This window comes from Thermobia domestica, chromosome 1 (assembly GCF_964235325.1).
Source record: "Thermobia domestica chromosome 1, izTheDome1.hap1.1, whole genome shotgun sequence".
Taxonomy (NCBI): Eukaryota; Metazoa; Arthropoda; class Insecta; order Zygentoma; family Lepismatidae; genus Thermobia; species Thermobia domestica.
Window position 1 is genome coordinate 17,409,349 of NC_137454.1, and position 24,476 is coordinate 17,433,824.

Here is a 24,476-nt window from a genome sequence, read left to right on the forward strand (position 1 = left end):
AAAACAACAACTTATTAACCAAAAGAAAAACCTTTGTGTTAGTAAATAAGAAAGAGATTTCTTTGAGTGTTAGGCTGCAAACAGGACGACAGCACTAAGAAGCAAGGCCTAAATACATCTGAGTATGATGAATTCGTATATAAAAAAATCACAAACCAGAGTCATGAATCCCGTTAAGTAACCAGTTTCTATTATGTAAGTATGCATGCCTAATCATGAAAATATTTTAATGCAGTGATGAATTGTATGACCTATAAGAAAAATATGGTTCCAAAATTTCCAGGGCAAAAATTACGCCTACTGTCGACCATGCTTAACACATTAAACTTGCAACATCCCTATTTTATTCCGATATCTGATAACTGCTGTACAACATTAGTAGCTCTGCTTTCTACTGAATTATTAGGCCTATTTGTAATTGTGGTCAATGTCTAGATTTTAATATCCAGGGTATTTTGTCACAACTTCCCCAAGGTCTGTCCACGTTTAATACAACGCAACTCCCCAATTTTTTTTTTACACCTGATAAGTGATATAAGATACTAGCTCCATTTTCCGCTTAGGAAGTAGCCAACGCCTAAATTTCAATACTCGGTGAATTTTATTAAAAGTCCCTGAAGGGAGCTTATGTTTTCTATCGATGAGCTTTTGTCCGCCCCTGTAATATAAGACTACCGGTGAGGTAATGTCCGGTGAGCTTTTTGCCGGTGAGCTTTTTGCCGGTGAGCTTTTTGCCGGTGAGCTTATATCCGACGGGCGGCGGTAATTTTGTCATCGGAAAGTTCGTCACCGGTAATTTTGTCACCAAAATATTACCATATAGGTAATTTCGTCACCGAAAATTTTGTCACAATAATTTCATCACCAGTGTCTTTGAGAACATAATACAAGTACAATGAATGAATCGAAAAAGCTTTTGAAATTGCTTTCTTTAATCTTCAACTGAAGCAAATCGTAATATTTTATTATTATTATTATTATTATTATTATTATTATTATTATTATTATTATTATTATTATTATTATTATTATTATTATTGTTATTATTATTAAATAAATAGTTACATATTTTAGATATTGTATTTGAGATAAGATATAAAAGTTCCCAGTAATTCTATCACAGAAATACATATCATATAGGAAATTTTAATGCCTAATAATAGAGAAAGTTTCAGCAAATGTTAAAAGCAAAAAGCGTGGGGAACTAATGGGTTTATATATCACTATTTACAAATATTAAGTTTCGTCAATATCAAAATTTCTGAACAGAAAATTGCAAACAAATATGGGAAGATATGCCAATCCGTTCATTTTCCCGCAAACTAGACGAAAATTTGCATCGTTCTTGTACCGTTCTCCGAGCCCAAACTCTTGGACCTTCATCCACGTTAACTGAGTCATGTGAAAAGAGTGATCTTTTTTAGGAGCTATTGAAAGAAGAATGTTATATTTCAACTCTGATTAAACATTGGCAAATTGTTATTGGATATATATGTGAAGAAAACAAATTTATATAAAGGAAGAAAAACATAAATATTTCTAACGTTTCCTTTAAATATAGCCTTATGGAACTATTGAGAAGTGAAACATGGATGGTGGACGGAAACTTTTCAATAACTCCTTAAAAAAAAAAAAAAAAAATCACGCAGGCCCTATATGTTATTTAAGGTGAGACTTCCTTTACTAGGTGTATGCCCTAATGCAGAGCAAGACACAAAATTCAAATGAAGGACTGTTTCGTGCGGTGGTGCATCAGTGCAGCGAATTTAGTGAATAGCCGGACCCTGTAACTGTGGTTATGGATTTCGAGATAGCGGAAATGCAGACCGTAAAAGCAACTTTCGGAAACTTAATTCGTGTACAGCATTGCTTTTTTCACCTGACTCAATCAACATGGAGAAAGGTCCAAGAGATTGGATTCACGGTACGGTACAAGACCAATGAAAATTTTCGTCTATTATGCGAGAAAATGAACGGATTGGCATTTCTTTCCACAACAGATGTGCATCAGGAATACAAGAGGCTTCGGAGGAAGAGCTGGAACTTCTGGACTATTTTGATAGTACTTAATTCAACAAGTTGAAGAAATAGTTTCAACTTTGCTACATCATGATGCTGTGGGTCAACCACCAAAAAAGAAAACTAGATTTCAGATTTTGCAGAAACGGCTCCAGTCTTCGTGCATAATGTATAACACTGGAATTAAATGTTTGAAAAATTTTTTGCTTGTTGTTTCCTATCATGTTATGAATAGTAGAAAATGAACATGTAAAGCACTTATTGCATTATAACAATTTATATTTTTTCTATTTTCTGTCCTGAAATTTTGAAAAATTTAAAATTTATAAATTGTGATATATAAATCCATTAGCGGCCCATTTTGCCTGTGCTTTTAACATTTGCTGAAGCTGGCGTTATGTTCTTATTATTGTTTGTTTTTGCGTCGAGTATCCGAAACTTCGATTTTCCAGAGTCGAACACCAACTGAATTGTTTTCCAACTTTGATTAAGATTAGCTGTTTTGGTCGTTTACTTTGTCTTTACTTAATTCAAGAAAGATGAAAAACGACGAAAACTGAACTGAAACAATGGGGGGCTCATCCCCCTCATCGGTAACATTGGGGGGCTGAGCCCCCAGGTTCCGGCGCCTATGCTTCGAGATACACTTCGCGGGTGGGGTTGGGACAAACTCCCCGGAACTAAGATAAATTATAAATTGCGAACATATGTTACTTTTGTGAACGTTGTTTTAGGAAATAGTGTCCCAGTGTAGCCCTTAACTGATGTTGCCTTCTCCAAATTCTCTTGAAGAAAGACTGATCCTACTAAAATAGGATATTTGTATCATACTCAATGTCTCGTAGATCCACAGATAAATTAGATATTTCACATTTGCACGCTCACTTTTATCCAAAAGTTTGAATTATTTTATTCCTCGAAGTTAACTTGTTTACGGCAGATTAGGCTTTGAGATTCCTAATCAACCGCAGACTGAAAATTAGGTGTTTTTAAAAGTTATTCCTCATCACATGAGGGGAAATCTCAAAGAAGGCAACTGGTATTAAACATGGTTATTATCTTCAAATTTCGTAAATACTGATTAGATTCTGACTTCCATCGTGCCTACTACACAAAACTCGATAAAGTTACTGGTATGAAGCCATATCTCCTTTTTTGTACTGAAAAATATTATTTTCGAGCATTCTCTTTCTCGGAAAGCAGAAATATGTTCTATTTATCATTAAATGCCACTTACCACAATAATAGATAATGTTATTCTACACCCGAGAACTTGGATTGGAAGAATTATCAGTGTTGCCATCCATAGAAATTACAATGTGTCCGGAATTTGAATTACGCAAAAAATCTAGGTTAAGACTGCGACTAGAATAATGAACTCAATGGTAGTTGATTACTTATCATGTTCTCTTGGTTCTTTGTTAACTACTTTTTAAATAATATTTGTATTTATTTTGAAATAACTTACACAAGTTATTGCAAAATAAATAAGTTATCACAAAATAAATACAAATATTATTTAAAAGGTAGTTAACAACATGAAAACAAGACAACATGATAAGTAATCAACTACCATTGAGTTCATTTTTCTAGTCGCTGCCTTAACCTAGATTTTTTTTTTTTTTTTTTTTTTTTGTAATTCAAATTTTGGACACACTGTAATTTCTATGGATAGCAATACTGATAATTTTTCCAATTCGTATTCTCGGGTGTAGAATAACATTATCTATTATTGTGTTAAGTTACATTTCATTATCTCTTTTCATTTATGAAAAACAGGCAAAAGAAAAATTGTTAGCTTTTCAAAAATTTTTAGTAGTTTGCCCCCCTAGATACAAGTACCATTTAAGGGGTATGTCAATTTGACACCGAACAATTTACACCAAATTTGCTTAAACCGGGAAATTGGCCGGTTCGGACAAATTCTCCCCCCCCCCGGACGAAATCTCCCCAAAACACATCAGGTAGAACATAACCCCCCGGGAAAATATGCGCCTAGGACAAAATCTCCCCGGGCAAATTCCCCCGGAAAAGTAACTTTTAATGAAGCTTCTCTCACTTTATCAAGATAAAGTGCAGAAGGATTTCTTATTTATGATAATGGACCAGAAAGGATGAACAGAATATTGATTTTTGCGTACATTATGCTTCTGCAGGTATTCCAGGAACAAGACAGATGTTACAGGGATGAGACATTTCAGGTTGCTCCTATAGTCCTGTGCATTTAGGCTTGAACCTGGACAAAAATAATAATAAAGTGAAACCACTTGGGTTATGTTCAGTATGCGTTCCAGAACAAATCCTGAAATATTCCCATCTTTTCTCACTTTGGGAAAATCCGTCATATTGAATTCAATATGGCGACCAGTCCAAGACACATTTTTATTAGACAATTATTATTATCATATTCTATTTTACAGTTACAAAATAATAGGCGATGATGGTTTCGTGGATCAGGTTCTTCAGCAGCTGGAAGTGGAATTAAATTTTCATTGTCCTTTCGAGTGGGATCTAGATTCACTCTGTTCCAATTTTGAATTTGTAGAAAAATTCTTAATGAATGTTGTCTCGCTGCACCTGAGGTAGAAGAAAAAGTAGATAGATTGAAATTTTCAGCAACGCTCTTTTTCAAGTAGGTTTGCACCGCATCTGGTTCAGATTATCAATAACCTTTTCACCGTATATTGCACAAAGAAATTTTTCTCCAGCCTCTCCAATATTATCTGGTGAGGAGTGTTCTTGGCTTTCCCTCTTCCATGCAGAGCCGTAGTATAATGTGGCATCCTGTTGTAGCATGAAGAACCAGCATTAAGTTCTTCACTTCAACCAAAGATTCTTGAAATGCTTTGCTACTGTATATTTTCTGAGGACATTTCTCTTTGCTAGGGATAAGGATGTAAATATCATGCTGAGATGGAGCATGCGCAATTAGTAAAACTAAGAGGTCTCTATAATCTCCGATTATAAACCAGTCTCTTTTCGGTATGTGCGATTTCAATTACAGTCGCCACAATTAATGTATCAGCATCGACTTTCGCTTGCAGCACTTTAATCCCTGTTAGCTTGCAGCACTTTAATCCCACATCACGAGAGGAATCAGCATATGTATTTATCTCTACAAATATTTCGGAGGATGTTTCACGACCAATGCGTTCACTATCCTCATTACATTATTATTAAAAGTTACTTTTCCGAAGGAATTTGTCCTTGGCGCATTTTTCATGGGGAATTATGTCCTACGCTATGTCTTTTGGGGAGATTTCGTCCGGGGGATTTTGTCCGGGAAGATTTTGTCCTAGGCACATTTTTTCATGGAAGGATTATGTCCTACGGTATGTCTTTTGGAGGGATTTCGTCCGGAGAGATTTTTTCCTAGATTCAATTTCCCACCTCCATTCTGGGCAATTTGCCAAGCTTGGGTAATTTTGTCACTGGTAATTTTGCCACCAAAATATTAACATGTAGGTAATTCCGTCATCGGAAAGTTTTACACAGTAATTTCGTCATCGGTAAATTTATCACCATAGTATTAGCACATAGTAAACTTTGTCATGGTTATATTTTCCACTTTGTTAAACTAAGTAAAGACAAAGTAAACGACCACTTTATCTTAATCAAATGTGGAAAACAATTCAGTTGGTGTTATATTGTAACTTTTTTCAATCTTTCCTACATCCATATTAATCTATGTATCTGTATAAAAAAGATGTGTATGTTAGAAACGGTATAGAGACGAGATGGAACTCAACACATTCTCGGTCTCGTCTCGAACCAAAAAAACATTGTATCAGTCTCGGTGTCGTTTCGATCAATGTATGAAGCTCCTTCGTAACTAAGCTGTTAGCGTACGTGCCTTTGGCGTGGTAGACCCGGATTCGATTCCCGGCAGGTGATGTGGTTAGAATCCCAAGTTAAGTTGTAGTTCACATCTGATGTATCCTCGCTGATATAGTCGAAAGTGACGGAGCAACAGACATTTTGCTTGAGATATCATCGGTATCGAAAACCAACATTGAACCAAAATCAATTAATTCCAACACTTTTCATTACATTATTCTTGACTAGCAGACAGACATACATTATACTACTAGCCAGAGCATGTGCCTTTGCAGCATAGGGTTCCGGGTTCGAATCTTGGTGGAAGGTCATTGAAAAGTTTCAACGCATAACGGTAGCTTAGATTCCACCTTAAACCGTAGATCGACATCTCGTATAGCTTCGGTGCTGAAAGGAACGCTAAATTCCAAGCCAACCAACTATGCAATTTACATCTTGATATTTTTAATAAATTCACTGGTTTAATCTGATAGTTTTCCTCTTCCCATGATCTTGCCTTATTCTGAAATTCCTACTCTCTACCAATCTTAGCATTTTATTCTTAGTTTCAGAACAAAGTTAGTACAACACGAGCAGTTCCAGTAATAAATAAAATAAAATAAGCATATCTTTCGAAGGAAAATTTCTAAGCTGCGAGAAAATTTTTTTTGAAAACTGAAAAATTATATGTTTGTTTTACAAAACTAAGTTTCGTAATATTTTGGCAATGTAGTTTTTCGGTTATTTCAAAGATTGGAAAGAGAATAAGATATATTGAATACCAATTTAAATTATGTGTTGTTTAAAACATTTTCGTTATACCTGAGTACCTAGCTATTAGAGGTGGTATTTTCTCCCTCTCTCCCATGCACACGCCTATGACTTAGACCGTCAAAGGGCAATTGTTCCACCAACTAACATATAAAATAATAGTAAAAAAAAAAAAAAGAAAAAGAAAAGAAAAAGAAAGAAAAAGGTAAGGCATGTAATTTCAGTAATTTCTGTTAATATTCGCCACGAGACCAAGAATTTCGAGACTGAACTTGATCTTGTCTCGGCATATCTAGAAATACAACTGTCGACCTTGTTCACATTCTGTTTCAGACTCCCGACTAAGGCTCGATATGTTGAATCTAAACTCTGTCACGAACTCATTGTCGTCTCGAAATTTCAAGACGAGAAACAAGATACTTAAAGCAGTCTCGGTTTCGGTATCATTCCTAGAGTATGTTGTGTATGGTCAAGCATAATTCTGGGACGGTAGGAGCAATTTAAATCAAGTTTGATACACATATGACATAAAATCAGAAAATAATATTGTAAGACATCTTCAGTCCCCCTAGCGATGGATAGAAGGAGTGAAATTAATCGAGAACGAACTATATTCATGCCGAATCCACATTTTTAAGAGTCGCTAAGCTGATTGGGAGAGTCCAGATGACATTCAAGCTCAGGTTTAGTCTAATAGAACAAAAGATCTCCGTAGAACCTTATGATAACTTTTAGAGATGAATAGAAATATTGAACCTACCAGAAGATTGTGAAAACAAACCAATATCTCTTCAAATATACATTTCGAATATTTTGAATAAATCTCTTATTCTTCCGTGTGTACAGTTCAAAGACTAAACCATATTCGAATGCTCATTAAATAAATACAAAATTTAAAAAAAAAAAATCTTAATTTAACGTAGCACCATTATGGTCTTTCGGCTGAAGGAGATAAATGGTTAATGAAAGTGAATGATGATGAAAAATTAAACTGTGTGTTCTCCTACCGGGATTCAACCCTGGAACCACGTACAAAGAAGGAAATACGAGCTAGCCACTACACCAGAAGATAGGACTGATTATTGCAATCGTGCTGAGCATCCCTTTGAGTATCAAGGTCATGACACGGCAACTTTCAATTTAAGGTGGAATCGTAAGCAACGTAATACGATCAAATTTCAAGGCTCTTCTAATCAGGAATCGAACCCAGGACACGGTGTAAGCAAGGCGCACTTGGATAATTGTAAATATTTTGCCGTAATTTAAAAGTAAATTATTTGGAGTATTCATATAGTTTTGGGCTAAGAAGAAGAAAAGAAAGGTTGTATGCTGTTGTAGTTTCATTCATTGCTTATAGCATTGTTTCAAATTAGAAAAAAAAAATCCACTGAACTCAAGCTACATACGTTAATTCATACTATCCTTCGGTATGGACAACAAAGGAACAAAACCATATGGAAAAATGTTGCTGCTCTGTGACAATAGGTAGCAATTTCCAAGAATTGTCTCACTCCCTTCTAAGCAGTGTGCTTTCAACCGTAAAATACAAGCATCACATGATCTCTTCATCTTTAGGAATGATGGGAGTATTTTGGAAACGATAAGTCTCATTCGGAGCCTAGGAAGTGTCACTCTCGTTTGAACCCGCGAAACTCAAGTGAGATAGTGCCACGAAGAACATATAATGATCACTAGATCGTTCATTGCCTTCGAATAGTAGTGACGAACTGTTTTACGCTTTGCGAATTTTCTTTTTGTTTTTACTTTTCAATTGCTTTTTGTAAATTCGTTGAACGTTAACTTCTATAGGATAATACAGAAGAAATATGTCTGACAATAAAATGCAACCATGTAATCATGAAGAGCAACCTGGACCTAGTGGAATTTCAGGAAGACGCCGTCCTCAACAACGTTCCACCGTTACTGAAAATCATGAGGAAATATATGCAAAGAGAAAGAAGTCAGATGAGTATATTACAATGAATTACATTCTAAACGAACGATTAAAACATCACTATAGCACACGTAAAAGGAACGAATATTGAGGGAATTGAGGAAACCGTATTTGATTTGAGAATTATCTTTGTCGCCAAGTCTTGAAGTAAATTCAGATTTCAGGTCTCGCAAATAATGTTCTTCTGTGAAACAGGCCCGTATCCACGGGGGGCTAGGGGGGCCGGGCCACCCTAAACTTTGGCTGGTCCCCTAAAAGTTTCACGGTAGGCTTGCAAATGAACTATAATACAAGGTGACCAGAACTTTTACTTTCAAAAACGGGACGCATAGGAATCGGTGACGGGGGGGGGGGGGGACTTCCACATTGCATTTTGGGACTCAGCAGTGTTTTCAATTTACAAAATACACAAGTAAGAGCCATAACACAGCGTTTCTAACTTAAGTACCACCCAGCAATACTTTTAACTACTTCAACACTCAGAATTCCTACTCAATTCCCACTTGAACCACAGAGCACTCAATTCTCATTTGAATATTCAGAAGTTCTAGACACGGCTGAACCTTCCCAATGAGTGTTGGTACAGAAGAGTGTAGAATTAGCATTGACCATTTATATTTTGAATAATAATTACTGGGTACCTGGGTCATGTTTGCTTAAAAACGGGACATTTGGGCGTCCCGTTTGAGAATCAGAAAGAAACGGGACAACGGTTGAAAATAAGGGACTGTCCCGGCTAAAACGGGACGTCTGGTCACCTTGCTATAATATGGTGATGAAGTATAATATGATTGGGTCGCACTCCCCTAACTTCTACCAAGTAGTCAAACACATACGACAGAAAGATTTTCCCACAAAAATCTGTTCTACATAGGAAAGCAAACACAAATCGAACACAGAAGAAGTCCAAAGTAAATAAGGGGTTGTTTGTCTTATTAGTAATTCCTCACGCGAAAAGCGGACGACAAGCTCAAGCGTCTCGGTGGTGACGTCACTATAAAGAGAGCGTAAAAGTAGGTTAAAAGATAGATTCTGCACATAGGTTAAGAGCCGCATCTGGTTGAGTAGGATAAGTAATATCTACTGTACATATTTATGGCAATGGACAGGGGTTTATAACGCAGTTCGTAGATATATTACTGTATATAGACAACAATTATTTTAAAGTTAGTAGTCTTTCTTTCTAAAAACTATCCAAGCATGGAATACACAACAGCCTACATTATTGGTCTGAAATTCCAATTTCCATAACATTCATTCAAAGACTGTAGAAACGCAAAATGCTGTAATATAATAAAATTTAAATGCATTAGTACGATAGAATAAGATATAATCAAAAAGAAAAAAAGATAGAACAAAAATAAAAAAGAGTCGAAAAATAATCAACGAAAATTGGATATCCAAATTTCGTACATTGTATTTGATGATAACTATTTAGGCGGAAATCGATATCTTCCAGATATCGCACATTTTCTCTGACGAAAATTAATTTTAAAAATCGACACTCTCCAGGTTTCCCACGTGTTATATTTTATTTAAGAAAGGGAATTATCTACTCCAACACAGTCTGTAAAAAAAAAAATAGATCTAATAATAATAATAAAGTGATTTGCAGGTCGAGATAATAATAATAATAATAATAATAATAATAATAATAATAATAATAATAATAATAATAATAATAATAATAATAATAATAATAATAATAATATACAATTGTAATAAAAGAAATGGAAACAACAAAATTCCAAAACACAAGAAACGAAACAAGAATACGCAGCGCCTTGTCAATCACTCACTTTACCTAAACTGTAGAAATGTATCAGATAGCCAGGCGACATTGCCGGCCGTGTGTGCAACCACCCAGAAGGAAGCATTGCCTTCGACAAAGCCGGTTTTGGTAATAACACCGGCTGCATTGAAAAACAATCCTGTGGAGGATCAGGGAGCAGAACTGTCTTCATCTTCAAAATTGGGAGGCGGGCAGATTTAAGGCTTATTCTGGGGGGACATCAATTTCATCTCACTTTCCTTTGTGCGAATCGACACAAATCATCACATTTTTTTCTAAAATACACATTTCAAATCGGATTATTGGGGGGACAGTCCCCCCAGTTCCAAGATTGGAGGGGACATGTTCCCTCATCCCCCCGGGATTTGCGCCAGTGAATGCCGGTGCGTGTGCAAGCTAAGATTTCATTACATTGAAATCATGGCCGTCACCGACATTGCCGCAGCTGGCGCCGGCATTACCAGTATCGTGTGCAAATGCTTTTGTGAATGCCCAGTTGTTTTGAATAAATCACTTGGATCAGTTGAAGGCAACCTACAAGTTTTTTCCGCTTCCAATCTTTGTATTGTCCTCAATACCGTGACCATCGTCTTTATTTGTTTCCGCTTGCATTTGTCATCAACATTTCTACTAGCATGGGATGTTTCCTTTTGTCAAGTACATCACTTTTTCTTGGAAATCTGTTACCAAAGATTTCTCGCAGATTGACGCATGGTTGAGTGCTGGGGGAGGGATCGAATCTTGTCTTTCGCTGTTGTTCTATGAACACTACGAGGAAGATTAGAAGACTTCGGGAGGGAAACTATGAGGCTGTGTTTTTGCTCCTCTGACAAGTCGCCACCTGCGCATTCAGAAAAGTTCGCTTTTCCCTAAGGACTAGGCTAGTCGACAAAGCGTTACCCCCCACAGTGAACGCGGCCTAAGTGGCTAAACGGTAATTTTAGTTTCACCAAAGTTGTAAATCATACTATGAGCCAGTCAGGGTTTCCAGGTCTTTTCTTTTCATTTCCCGCGCCAGAAGTGGTAGACTTGGATTCGATTCTAGGCAGAAGCTTTGTGGTTAGGGTCCCACGTTGAGCTGTAGTTCACGTCTGATGTAGCCTCGCTGATATAGTTGAAAGAGACGAAGCAAGAGGCATTTTCTTAAAGATATCCTCTGTATCGAAAACAAATATTAGACCCCAATCAATAACTTCCAACATTTACACTACTTTATACTTTACTAGCTATGCACGTGCCTTTGGAGAATGGGGTTCCGGATTCGAATCCTGTGGGAGATCATTGAAAAGTTTCAGCGCATAAAGGTAGTTTAGATTCCACCTTAAACTGTAGGTTCACATCTTGTATAGCTTCGGTGCTGAAAGGACCGCTAAATTCCAAGCCACCAAGTATAAAATTTACATCATGATATTTTTAACCAATTCTCTGGTTTAATCTTTTAATTTTTTTCCTCTCATGATTTTGGCTTCTTCTGAAATTCCTACTCTCTTCCAATTTTAGCACCTTATTTTCAGTTTCAGAACAAAGTTGATAAAACACGAGCAGTTACAGTTAAAATAAATAAATAAAATAAAATAAACATATCTTTCCCAGGAATATTTCTAAGCTGCATGGAAAGAAATGTCTGGAAACTGAAACATTATGTGTTTGTTTTACAAAACTAAGTTTCGAAATAATTTGGCAACGTAGTTTTTCGGTCATTTCAAAGACTGGAAAGAGAATAAGATGTATTGAACCCCAATTTAAAATTATGGTCTTTGCTGTTTAAAACATTTTCGATATACCTAAGTACCAAACTATTAGAGGTGGCATTTTCCGCCTTTCTACTGTGCACACATCTATAGCTTAAACCATCTAAGGGCAATTGTTCCATCATCCACCCCATAAAATGACGCATAGGCGACCCTGGCCCTTTCGGACTGTTGCGCCTGAAGGTTTGGTATATATTAGGTATATTGGAAGTTGGCACAACTTTAACAAAGTATTTATTATTATTATTATTATTATTATTATTATTATTATTATTATTATTATTATTCATAGTGAACATCAATTTGGCTCGATGTAGCTCTACTTAACAGTATTAAATGAAATCATAAAATAAGAATATTCTTACCTTCTTCATTCTGAGAATTCCGTTCCATTCCCTTTCAGTCTGGAACAAATATCGCAGCCACTTCTCTTCACATTTTTATTTTTAAGTCACGATTCATGTAGTTCGGATCTCTTAAATCATATAGGCATGGCATATTTTGTATTTCGATTATAAACGCCTCTGTGTTAAACACACTAACCATGACTGGATATGTACACAGGACACGTTTTCAAACACAACTGATAATTTCTCTTTGTGATTACACTTGTGGTTATCTGTTTGGGGGTGGAGTTCGAGCTTCGGAGATAGGGGCTCAAATTCAAGTTATTTCGTTGTTTCATCTTTTGCCTAAAGCCAAATATTTTGCTTATAGATTACCATGGCATCAGCTAACTGTCAATCAAGTGTATCACGAGAAATCACCCTATTGTGTTACATAGATTTTTCTGTAATTAGCTAATTTTTCGGAATTTCCTTCTATTTTTGTGAATTTTCTTTTGTTATACACACATACTTTATAATAGCAGAGTTCCATTCTCTGCACAAAGCGTCTTCCAAGCAGCTGTTTCTTGCTACAATCCCCTTGCCTGGCAACACGTCTTTCTTTTCTGTCCTTCCTTTTGAAATCTTTTAAACAGCAGGCGGTCTATTGTTCCGACCTGCACCAAATACGCTCGAGCCGGCGTTTTTTCAGCGATTTTATTGCTTTCGCGTTCATGTTTAGCCGCTCAGATTTAAATACATGGTCAGCGTATTTCAAGCATACGCAGGAGCAATAAATACGCTTTGCGATCGCTTAAAGTAGCCGGGGACTAAAGAGACTCCTGCTACTTGGAATACGCCCCAGGCGAATTATTTAAACTTGTTTGTTGCACACCAACATCTGGAAGGGAGAGTTGATAGGGATCCATTCTTTTCCAGTTCTTCCAAAGTGAATCTTTTACCACTAACATATAGATATTTGAAGTTTTCCATCCTTACGTGGTTCTTGCGCGTAGTGGCGGATTGTGGACATAAGCTCACCTATATTGATGCAGAAGCGGACAAAAGCTAACCGGACATAAATTCAACGTAAATAATACAATTATGTTACTACAAACTATGTCATAACAACGATAAAAATTATGTTTGTAATAACCTAATAATAATCAGAGCCGTTGCTACAGAGGGTCTGAACCTCTAAACTCCCTAAAAAAAATCTATCGTGGTGGCAAATCTCACTATGTCATAGAAAACAGCATGTCAAACAAAGGCACTAGTGTTTTAATATTATTATTATTATCTATATATATGAAAGAGAACGTACAAAATTTTGTCCGCTCATCACGCTAATACGGCTGAACCAATTTCTTTCATTTTTGGGGGGTTATTAGGATTTGGACCCTAGATGGTTTTTATCATATCACTTTAATTTTTAATTACCAGTGTCTTGAGATAATTGACCATTCAAGTGTCCATAACGTACAAATCCTTTGTTATTAGTTCATCATAGGTAAAAATAAACGTATTTATATGCAACCCGCATGACCGTGTCACTCGGCGGGTTAACATAAATGACAGGCGATATACAGCGGAAAATAGCTTGAATCTTCTGTTTAAAATTTTTTAATTGATTTGCTTATTTTTACAGACACTTTTACAATATGCCAGCACCGGGATGACCGCAGCGAAGCGGGGCGGGTTAACATAAATGACAGGCGATATAATGTTAAGATTTACTGCAATCTTCTATGGTTTTTATCATATCACTTGAAAGCGAAAAAGTAAAAATTATCTAAGTAACAAAGTTTATTGCGTTCCGGGGTGACCGCAGCGAAGCGGGGTGAACGCTGCTAGTTTATTATGAAAGAGAAAACTAAATACATGGAAGTGCGTCGGGACCGTAATACGGCAAATTGTGGAGGCGTTAAAATATTAAATAATACTTTTGATAAAATGGATACTTTCAAATATTTAGGATCAATATTAACAGACGAAAGTCATATTCACGAAGAAATTAAATGTCGACTAAAAGCAGGGAATTCGTGTTACTATTCGGTTCAAAATCTCTTGTCGTCGCGAATTCTGTCGAGGAATTTGAAGCTTAAAATATATAAAACGATAATCGTGCCTGTTGTTCTGTATGGTTGCGAAACATGGTCGCTTACTCTGAGGGAAGAACATAGACTGAAAGTATTTGAGAACAGGATCCTGAGACGAATATTCGGACCCAAGAGGAACGAAAATGGGGAATGGCGGAAGCTTCATAACGAGGAACTACATAGTTTATACGGTTTACCCAACATTGTTAGGGTCGTGAAGTCTAGGAGGCTTAGGTGGGCAGGTCATGTAGCTAGAATGGAAGAAAGTAGAAACGCTTTCAAAGTCTTGACTGGTAGACCCATAGGAAAACGACCATTAGGAAGACTTAGGCGCAGATGGGAGGATAATATTAAGATGGATCTCGCAGAGATAGGAATACAGAGTAGAAACTGGATCCAATTAGCTAAGGATAGAAGTCAGTGGAGAGCTTTTATGAACGCGGCACTGAACCTCCGGGTTCCATAGGCCATAGAGTTAGTTAGTTAGTTAGTTTATTTATTATGAAATGATAGAGAGTACACACTCCACAACATGGGTATACATGATTTTGTATTGTACACAGTTCAAAATACATTATTTCTATTAAACATATTGAAATACTCAATTGCAGCAGCATTGTCGAAGTACTGCATAATACATATTTTTTATTAACCTATTTGAGACTTACTTTTTAGGTAAATTTAGACTTTCAGTCAAGCAGTTATTTCGTCGAGACTATTTATCGCAGGATTGTGGTTCATATCAGAGATGGGCATTTTTGCTAACCCTCACTCACCCTTACTCTCAATCAACTCAATCACACTCACCCTCAACCACCCTCACCCTGGTCGGGCGGCGGTAATTTTGTCACCGGAAACTTCGTCACCGGAAAGTTCATCACGGTAATTTCGTCACCAAAAATTCTGTCTTGATAATTTCATCACCAGTGTCTTTTAGAACATAATGAATGAATGAATGAATCGAAAAAGTTTTTGAAATTGCTTTCTTTGATCTTCAACTGAAGCAAATCAAAATATATAATAATAATAATAATAATAATAATAATAATAATAATAATAATAATAATAATAATAATAATAATAATGATGATGATAATGATAATAATAATAATAATAATAATAATAATAATAATAATAATAATAATAATAATAATAATAATAATAATAATAAATTCCAGTAATTCTATCAGAAATAATATCGTATAGGAAATTTTGTCACGGTTATTTTTTCACGTTTCTTGAACTAAGTAGGAGCAAAGTAAATGAGCTTACGTTATTTTAATCAAACTTGGAAAACAATTAAGTTGGGGTTGAACTCTGCAAAATTTAAGTTTCGGGTACTCGATGCAGGAGCAAGCAACAGTACAAGAAAATAGTGCCAGCTTAAGCAAATGTTAAAAGCAAAGGCAACGTGGGGAATAATGGGTGTATATATATATATATATACCACTATTTACAAATATTAAGCTTGCAATTAACAGAAAATTGCAAATAAATATGGAAAGACATGCCAATCCGTTCATTTTCCCGCAAACTAGACGAACATTTAATCGCTTTTGTATCATTTTCCGAGCCCAAACTCTTGGACCTTCATCCACGTTAACTGAGTCATGGGAAAAGAGTGATCTTTTTTAAGAGCTATTGAAAGAAGAATGTTATATTTCAACCCTGATTAAACATTGGCAAATTGTTATTGGATATATATGTGAAGAAAACAAATTTATATAAAGGAAGAAAAACATATAAATATTTCTAACAATTTCCTTTAAATATAGTCTTATGGAGCTATTGAGAAGTGAAACATGGATGGTGGACGGGAACTTTTCAATGGCTCCTTTAAAAAAAATCACGTAATCCCTATATGTTATTTGAGATGAGACTTCCTTTACTAGGTGTATGCCCTAATGCAGAGCAAGACACAAAATTCATATGAAAAACTGTTTCGTACGGTGGTGCATCAGTGCAGTTAACTTAGTGAATACACGGACCCTGGAACTGTGGTTATGGATTTCGAGATAGCGGAAATGCAGACCGTAAAAGCAACTTTCGGAAACTTAACTCGTGTACAGCATTACTTTTTTCCACCTGACTCACTCAACTTTGAGAAAGGTCCAAGAGATTGGATTCACGGTACGGTACAAGACCAATGAAAATTTTCGTCTATTATGCGAGAAAATGAAAGGATTGACATTTCTCCCGCAGCAGATGTGCATCAGGAAACAAGAGGTTTCGGAGGAAGAGCTGGAACTTCTGGACTATTTTGATAGTACTTAATTCAACAAGTTGAAGAAATAGTTTTAACTGTGCTACATCAAAATGCTGTGGGTCAACCACCAAAAAAGAAAACTAGATTTCAGATTTTGCAGAAACGGCTCCAGTCTTTGTGCATAACGTACAACACTGGAACTAAATGTTTGAGAAATTTTTTGCTTGTTGTTTCCTATCATGTTATGAATAGTAGAAAATCAATATGTAAAACACTTATTGCATTATAAAAAGTTATATTTTTTTTCTATTTTCTGTTCTGAAATTTTGAAAACTTAATATTTGTAAATAGTGATATATAAATCCATTAGCGGCCCATTTTGCCTGTGCTTTTAACATTTGCTGAAGCTGACATCATGTTCTTTTATTATTGTTTGTTCTTGCGTCGAGTATCCGAAACTTCGATTCCAGAGTCGAACACCAACTGAATTGTTTTCCAAGTTTGAGTAAGATAAGATTAGCTGTTTTGGTCTTTTACTTTGTCTCTACTTAGTTCAACAAAGGAGAAAAAATGACCATGACAAAATTTCCTACATTCAAATATTTTGGTGACAAAATTACAGGTGACGATATTACTATGTCAAAATTTCCGGTGACGAAATAACCTACATGCTAATATTTTGGTGACGAATTTACCGGTGACGAAATTACCGTGACGAAAATTCCGGTGGCGAAATTCCCGGTGACGAAATTCCCGGTGACGAAATTACCTAAGTTCACCCTGGTCACCCTCAGCCACCTTCACCATCAATAGACTCCCTCACACTCACAGTTATCTTCATGTATCAACAATAAGTAAGGGTAAATATCATTCTCATTCAAATGATTGAAATTTATATATAATAATATACACAGGTATACATTATATCTACGGTATATTATTATTTATATTTCATATATATAAATTAAATAGATAGCCATTTTGCACTGGGCTCGCTCGAGCTCAGTTCCCTCAGTTGGGCTCGCACTCATTCCGGTTTGCTCTGACTTATTTTATTAGGATTCGGGCTCGCTCTTAATTATTGAGCGCGAGCTCAGTTGAGTGCGAGTGACGAGCTCGAGAGTTTGGACACCTATGTGCTAAGCCAAATTTGTAAAAAAAAAAAAAAAAAAAAAAAAAAAAAACTATCTTTAGTATCCTTGGATGTCTTATGACCCGTTGTTGCTGACAATTGTTTTAAAAAAGGAGACAGATGCCAATAAATAACATAAGTGCTGTTCTTGCCTTCATTAATTGGTATGGTAGTACAGTTGGAATTTTTCTTTTCTTCTGGGAACAATCAGGAGCATTTCAGATTTAGCTTTGGGGAGGAGGGCAAGACCCCTTGATATAAGCAAAATTTCGCGTTTTTCACTGATTTATTGCTGTTCTATTGATAAAATCTATATACATCTCAAACTCAGGGGGCAAATGCCCCTCCCTGCCCCCCCCCCCCCAAATGAGGCCCCTGGGAACAATACGTGCCTTCGCACTATATTGCACCAAGCTTTCCTTATACAAGTATATAAATGCAAGTGATTTCGGAACCTAAGACTCCACAATATTGTTCCGAATTGTGCCCCGCACCTTCTGACTGGATCAGATTATCTTCTTTCTCTTACTTTGAGGCAAGAAAACTTTGATTCTTTAACGGTGTTCCTTCAAAAGCAGCCTCCGAATATAAGAGTAGAAAATTTGAAAGGGCGAGTTGATTATAGCCTGTATTTTGCCAAAGGAACAAAAATTAAAGTTAATGAAAGCTTAAGTAAGATGTTTAAAAGTATGAAATTTATCTCATAACACCACATTGAGTTTAGAAGTTATGTGTAATACATTTGAGAATGGTAAGCATAATGTGGTTCTACTTTTCGATCCATCTACTCATTACTTTAAGTATATAAAAGCCGGTTCTTAAGTTGCATAATATATTACCTGACCAGAATAGCAGTGTTGTTTTGAAGGGATGGCGCTGATGTTGTGTTTACATCAATTCCATGGCAATCGCGGTGGGACAGAGGAGCGGAGAGTTTCACCCTGTAGTGTATTCAACGGTTTTTAAAAGTTTCAGTTTAGATGTTATACATAGCCTAATCTGTTTACGCTTAATAAAGAAAGCCATAAGTTATGTAGTTGTAGTGAACCATACCTGCAGTAATACAGATGTATTGTGAATAGTGATATATGAATGGAAATTACCAATTTAAGAACAACATAGCACAATTGACAATTCAGTGAGCTTCTACCGTGTATTAAGCAGATTGTATAAAAATTGATTACGTTTTATTTGATTTCATTATAAAACAGGATCAACCTGTAAAACGAAGGAATGACAATGTCAATGACTAAAAGGTTAATTTAAGGTTGATAGCTTAGAGTTTTGCGAAATGCCTTGTAACTGTAAGTTGAAATCAAATTAAGCTTAAGGCTCACGATGCTTGTGCTTGTTTTAAGTGTATTTTGTCGGTTGACAAATAAATTATTTTCTCGAGTTTTGGCCAGGGAAGAATTCCGATATATGTTTCCACTCTAGAACTGTGAAAGTCCTCTCCGTTGGTCTATTGGCTAGTGCATGTTCTTTTACTGGACGTGGTTCTGGGTTTGATTCCCAGTGAGAGATCAAAATTTAATTTTACAATCCTTCGCTTTCATTAATCACCTGTGTCCACTAGCATAAACAACATAATCATGGGCGTTAAAATAAAGAAATTTCATTTTCTTTAGAGAAATGAATCATTTGAGGGAAAAGGAGGTGAAGAAATTTTTCCTTCGTTTTTTAAAGATTTATGGGATTGGATAGCTTGCCTTTCGGGATTGATTTGTAAAATTTGATTCAGTACATCCTTAATTTAAGATCATTATAGAAACCCAGGCTTTCGTAGTTTGAATAAAAGTATTGATAAAACATCAGCGTATGGGTAGTGTAAGAGTAAGTATAACTGCTTCAGTACATAATAAATTTACAACTTTTATTTATAAGGAAATAAATTTGCCCTGGACTCCCTATGAATTTCCCTCAGGTTCTAGTTATCATGTGACAAAGAATTAAATCTACTAACTGCTTTCACACACAATATAAATTTAAAAATTGGGAGCCTAGTGGTATCTTTGTCTCTGTAGTATATAATAATACTGATACGTTGTTTTCTTTAACATTTTAATGGCGTTTGTCGATTGACTTCAGAGGACTGAGTTTAGCCTATAAACACAAGCTGTTTATAGTTAAAACATATCAGATGTACGGTCTTGTTTAATAAAACCTGCCCCTCCTCCTCTTCTATCTGAAAAGCCCTATATTGTTATTCACATATGAAATCCAAAGACAAAGGCAGTCGTCTTTATCCAGTTGTATTTTTATTTAAAGTGTAAGTATTAAAATGTGCTACACATGGTTGCAAGAGGTTGGGTGACTTTTTTCTTTTTTTCTTTTTCTTTCTTTCTTTCTTTCTTTCTTTCTTTCTTTCTTTCTTTCTTTCTTTTTTTCTTTCTTTTTTTTTTTGTTAATACTGAACTTAGGTACCTAATATTGGGACTCATGTTTTTCATGAATTGATGTAAGAAGCGGCCGCGTAATTTCTGGCCAATTGTTTCATCACTGGTATCATGAGCAATGAGATAACAACAGTGGAAGAAACTTCGTTCTTCTCAAACTTGATACTTTGAAAAAAAAAACTTATGAGAGGGGTTTCGTTATTCAAATACATATTCATTCTAATCAGTTTCAGAAGTAGAATTAATCTTATAATAACGCAATGACTGTAAGAGTTACCTTGAAAATGTATTTTGTATGTTTTCTTTTTCTTTTTTTTTTATACGTAATTCAGAGATTTTTTCTGAATTTCACTGGAGTTATAAGGAACCTTCAATTATCGGGAACCCCACTTTAATCGCTCACCCTCCGCCCCAATGCAACATTGGGAACATTTGCAGCTTAGTACAGCTTAAAGGAACATGAACGTACATATTTGATTTCTTACTCTATTGCTCATAGCGTTGATCTCGAGACGAGATGAGAATTCAGGTTTTCTCGTCTCGTGTCGTAAATGTTTTTAAAAGTCTAGTCTCGAATAAAAATTTCCTCGTCTCTTTTTGTAAATTTTTGTAAAAAAAAAAATGTGGTCCTAATTTCCTTCTTAGTTTCATGTAAAATTTATCAGAATTCTTCCAGGTTACGACGAGGCCACGAAAGATTGATATAACAACAATTAAATCATATTTATTATTGAAGTAAATTGTGTAATGACTTGCGTATATTTAAACGTTGATAAATGATCTTTATTGGGTTCATACAATTACCTTATCAAGTTATATATATATATATATATATATATATATATATATATATATATATATATATATAGTATGGCGTTAAATTCGTTGTACAAAAGCAGATGAGTGATTCCTGAGAGTAAAACAAACAAAAAAAAAGTTCCAATAAACATAGGGTCCATAGCTTTAAAACTATGGGATCTACTGTAGTCGGGTCAAGACTTCACTTAGGAACTAGTATGTGTTCTATCCAAATATACATATTTTAGAATCCTAAGGTACCCACCCAACACTTTTTATGAAGGTAGTTGGAGAGTACTTTATACCATAAGCCCGTAGTCAAACTCCCTCTATAAAAATTGTCGTGGAAGTGCCTCAAGATTCTGAAACACGCATTTTTGGATAGCGCACATACTAGTTCCTAAGTGAAGTCTTGATCCGACTACGGTAGGTCCCATAGTTTTGGAGCTATGGACCTTTAAAATTAATTTTTTCCTGTTTTTGGCAGCCTATAACATGTAAACGATGGTGTTTCCCCCCTATGTATATTGGAACTTTTTTTTTGTTTTACTCTCAGGAATCACTCCTCTACTTTTGTAGAACGAATTTAGCGCCATACTATATATATATATATATATATATATATATATATATATATATATATATATATATATATATATATATATATATATGTACTAATTATTAATCATTTAACACTAAACAGTGTTTGAAATTGAGATGTAACATTTGGGTGAACTAGTCATACCTACAAAACTCGACAATTTTCTTGTCTCTCCTCGATTCACTTCTCACTTTATATGTACGAAAGAAGGAGCATATACATGGATAAGCATACCCTATATTTTTGAAAACGGGAGATCATATGTCTACCGAAAGTTCTAGTGTTTCTTGTGAGTACTCTACAATTTGTTTCCTCCGATGATTTTTTGTCCCGATCTTTGCTTGAATTTGTCCCTATGCATATTTTATAGACTTAAAAATACTAGAGGCAGTCACCAGAAAATAATGAGTACACATCTTACATATCCTCTCGTCAAAAAATTTCGGAACGAGTCGAATCGACCAATTTTAATTCGTTTTCTTTCCCACAGAGAGCATCTGATCTTTTGTACAATACTGAGGTCAGTTTATTGGCAAGTTAATATGTAGGATGTATGTATTTTTCCTTTTTCTTTGCTTGTTACTTAAAATGTTCTGCAAATAACTACAATAACTTTTGAAACTGTTTGTCTTTACTTGAGCATATGCGTGAAGTGGTTTATTACGAACACGACAAAAAGAACTGTGATAGATTAATTACAGATAATCCGCTTAGAAACACTGCTGCTTGCATTTTAATTCCAAAACCCGCCACCTGCACTCGTTCGCTGGTCAGGTAATAACGGAAAAATAGTACTTTATATAAAATGAGTTAATATAAAGGACTCCGTTAAAAGAGAAATGCAATTGTCAATTTACGAAGCTATCGTGAAATTTAGGATGTTTCGTGTTCATTTGGAGCTAAATGTTTTTTCAGCAGGGAGATTGTATGAGACTTATCTCATCCCGAAGGCGAGAACACTCACCACTTTTTTGCAAGGGATCAATACAAATATAAGTTCCCGCAACATTTAGCTGTTTCGTCAGATATGTGCTAATCTTTACTGGAATAGGAACTGATATATCCTCAATAAAAATATTTTGACAAACAACAACAAAATCGAGTTGTGGGAAACGACACACCGTTGTTTGAGAGTAACTTTCGAAAGAAGACTTTATATAAATTTCCTACCTTGTAAATTCAAGAGGTTTCCTTACTGTATGATGTTTATGTTTAAAAAAAAAGATGCCATGGAATTTGTTACTGAAACAACAAATACAAATGCCAGTCTCAAACACCACTCATGAAAATCTATGGTAAAAACATTTCTATCTCCAAAACCAGCCTGAAATGTCACACACTCTTCAAGTGGATAAATATCACACATTACAAATAATAGTAAGAGACGTTCTATTGGTCCCCAACTGGCTTCATTTGTACTCAAGCAGAAAATTTACCCTAACCGCCCTCGTAAATAACACTCCAAATGGCACGTGTTTTGTGTCGAAGTGATACGTTGTTGCCATCACTATAATTATATTATCAATAGATACATTATGTAATAATAATAATATTATAATAATACATCATTAAAGGAAATCAATATTATAGTATGGACAGGGGCGGTCAAGGACGGATTTCTGGGAGTGGCAAAGGAGGATTGTATTTTTTTTCTCATCGGGCTTTTTCGGCACTGATGCCTTACGTGGAGGGGGAAGGAAAGTGGCGAACCACTTAACATGTTTGGTTCGTACAAGCGTTATAGTTGTGGAAGTTACATAATATTAACAATATGATATATTTAAGACTAAAATAAGCACATATCATGAAACTAATGATTGATTTCTTTTTTCTTTTCATTAATACCTATCCAAATTGAATTCAAATTAAATGAAATATTTCAGTTTAACATTCCAGAACTATGCCCTTCAAGGTAAGGGAGACGAAAGGAGGATGCAACGAAAACAAAAGTAACGAAAATCTAGATAAATCTGTCTTTCTGCGAAGACTACTGAAAAATCAGTAAGCAAGACGGTGAAAATTGCAACATCACTTTCTTTTTCAGCAGGTCAACTGGAAGGCCACCCTCAACTGGAAGCACTTGTTGAATTATCCCTCCCATGTAACTGTCCCTTCTCATTCAGTCACTGAGTGACGTGACTTAGTTGCGTCACTGCTTGTGAAAAGATAGGCAACCGACTAGCGATGACGAGGGTTAGAAAATAAGTAAGAGTAGTTTAAATTTGCATTATTTAAAATTGGACTAACCACTAATTATGTTTCTATATGGGAGTGGGAAAACATGATGAATACTGTACGTTTAAGCAGGAAACCAAATCTCAAACTTATCAATTAAATTTAAAATAGTTCAAGTTCAGTGGTGAAAACGAAATATATATGGTAAAGACGGGGCAAACGGACATGCTAAGCAGTTTTCTCTTGCTTGTATGAATACGAATGATCGAAGAGAACTCAAGATATTTCTTACAAACCAGTAAGCTTTGTACAAAATAAAAGTATAACAAAGAAATCAGTTTGTCAATTAGTCAATGATATATTGAACAATTAGTATACAAGGGTGCAAGATGTCCATATGCCCCATGGGGTGGGGCAAACGGACAGTTGCAGTTACAGTTTGTAAACTACTAACACTGTTACAATGAATGCGTACAAAATGTGCATCACGACCATTTGGATCACATTATACATGGAACCAGAAAAAACAACCTGTACACATTACCCAATCTTCTCCCTCGAGATATCGTTTGAACGAGTTAAACTTTGATTGCGCTACACGCGCACTAAGTGTTTTGTGACGTTGTACGAAACCATGCTC